Source organism: Penaeus monodon, chromosome 7, assembly GCF_015228065.2.
Source record: "Penaeus monodon isolate SGIC_2016 chromosome 7, NSTDA_Pmon_1, whole genome shotgun sequence".
Taxonomy (NCBI): Eukaryota; Metazoa; Arthropoda; class Malacostraca; order Decapoda; family Penaeidae; genus Penaeus; species Penaeus monodon.
In genome coordinates, this window is record NC_051392.1 from 37,851,959 (window position 1) to 37,854,458 (window position 2,500).

The 2,500-nt window shown below is 42.3% G+C and overlaps 1 protein-coding gene across 3 annotated transcripts in view; it reads left to right on the forward strand.

Annotated features, from left to right (window-relative positions):
- The first annotated feature begins 558 nt into the window (after positions 1 to 558).
- The window catches only part of LOC119575276 (phytanoyl-CoA dioxygenase domain-containing protein 1-like), a 9,294-nt gene continuing 7,352 nt past the window's right edge, over positions 559 to 2,500 (forward strand). Inside the window, exons 1-2 of one of the 3 annotated variants that reach the window (XM_037922807.1) lie at positions 559 to 690; positions 1,596 to 1,701. The gene's annotated coding sequence lies outside the window, so the exon portion shown is untranslated. The remainder of the gene's footprint in view (positions 691 to 1,595; positions 1,702 to 2,500) is intronic. The other 2 variants (XM_037922805.1, XM_037922808.1) reach the window with 2 other exon arrangements.

Here is a 2,500-nt window from a genome sequence, read left to right on the forward strand (position 1 = left end):
ACTATTCTAAGAAGTAAAGGCTGACGTCAGGAAGGGCATCCAGTTGCAACGTCGAGGAGGTCGCAGTTGTCTGTTTTAGTGACCTTTTTTCTCTCTTTCTTTTTCATATTTTCTAAGCTGCATTCCTTCTATCCTCTTCGTACTTATTTTTTAAATTGTTTTTTGCTTATTACCATTTTTATTTTCAGGTTTAAATCTGTGTTATTGACAGTGCATCCCCCCTCCCCCCCCTCCCTGTCTGTCTGTCTGTCTGTGTCTCTGTCCTGACTTCTATCTCTCTCACTCGCTTTCTTTCTTCCTCACTATCTATCTACATCTCTCAACGTTCTCCGTTCTCTTGCTTTTATGCGTGTATATTTTTGTCTCCCTCTCACTCTTTGCATGTTCTCTCTCTCTCTCTCTCTCTCTCTCTCCCTTTCCCTCTCTCTCTCTCTGTCACTCACCAACCCTCTTTCTCTCACCAACTTTCTCCCCTTCCTTCCCTCCCTCTCGCTCACCCTTCCTCTCTATCACCCCACCCCATACCCTAATCCTCCCCCCAGAGGGCAATCCCGGTCTGACCAGTACCCCTGTTCACAAGCCGCCAGTCGTAGTCAGTCAACGTAACTAGTCAAACGCCTGCCAAGTCATTCGCTATTTTGGACTCCCTAGAGGGATCCTTTTAACGCCTCGTTTGGAATTGTCGGGAAGGTATTTTTATTATTGAATTTGTGTATGTTGATTTTTATACATATATATATAACAGGGTTGGGGACCGATGATGCTTTATGAAGCCAAGGTCAGTGCGAGGTTTGATTTTATCGTTTGCCGGGAAATTAGTTTAACATTTACATACAAGCGCACAGTGTATCTAAATATAACTAGGAATAATTGATGGATATGTTCCATTACCGTGATTTCCCTTCAGATAATAAAATCAACGGCTTCACGAATTCTGGAATATATATATACACATACATACAAGCATACATGCATGCATGCATGCATGCATGCGTCGTATCAACTGAGATACTAAAACGTTAAAAAAGATAAAAGTTAGCATCAAGATTTATTAATAATTAAATCATTCACGCCTTTTAAGAGGTGGTATGTAGGTAAGCTATGCAATGTAAACACAGTCCATCCATGATATTATTGCAATGTACATGCAACGCCGTATTGTATGTAAATGAGAACCGCCCTATTGGTCCCTTTCTGGGCGTGGTCTTCGCCTTGACCAATCATAAAGAGGGGGCAGCCTAGCGGGCCAAGGTTGTCGCTGGGTAGACACTAAACAGCTAACAGAACACAAGCATTTATTTGTTTGTCCCACTTTAACATTATTTTTTGAGTACGAGGTCATGCGCTTGTATTTAGAACAAGTTTTTATTCTATATTTATCCCATGTAGATGCTCCGCAAGCCTCTGAAATCTTAATAACATTCTATCAGCTTAGGGACAAGGTTAATTGTGACACGTAGAGATAGAGAAAGACACAAAAGATGATTAAAAAAAACAGACAAACAAATTTCGAAACTGGTTGATTTAGGGTTCAAGAAGCTTTCTCACATGCTGAGGTACAGGTATGAATCGCTTATCTGCCTTATCACCGCCAGAGTATCGGACAGCCTCCATAATCATCGGCCGTAGTTGCTGGGTCGTGGAAGTTGGTGGACGGTCACTGGCGTTCCTTGGGGGTGATTTTACAGCAGATTTATTCTAGTAAGTAGTAGTAATTGCTATGTTGTGTCGTTATTTGAGTTGTAATGTTCCCATATTTGAGTTATGGGAAACACACAAAGTATTAATTGCATGCTGGTAGAAAAAAAAAAAAAACATGCGTAAACACACTCATTTACAAAGACACACAAAACAGACAAACAGGCATGAACGCAAGAATGGAACATGACAGAGAGACAGACAGACAGACAAGCAAACAGACAGACAGACAGACAGACAGACACACACACACACACACACACACACACACACACACACACACACACACACACACACACACACACACACACACACACACACACACACACAAATAGGGAGAGGCAGTGGTGAGATTTTTTTTTGGGGGGGAGGGGGTGACACGGAACAAAACTCAGACCCCCAAGTTAGTTACCACCAGTGACGTCATCAAGGGAGTGTTTAACCACAAATGACGTCATGAAACAGCGGGTTACCGCATTGACGTCATCAGAGCCCGTGTGTAGGTGTCTCTATGGTGTTAACCGGAACCAAGGGAAATCTGAGGTTACAAAACGCGTGAGGGATGATGGGGAGTTCGCTGTGGCAAGTGTGTGTATGTATATATATATATGTTTTTTTTTTTTTTTTTTTTTTGTGTGTGTGTGTGTGTGTGTGTGTGTGTGTGTGTGTGTGTGTGTGTGTGTGTGTGTGTGTGTGTGTGTGTACATATACTTAGATTTACATGCATACATACATATACTCGCGCGCACAGACACACACGCAGAAGCGCGCACACACACACACATACACACACACACACACA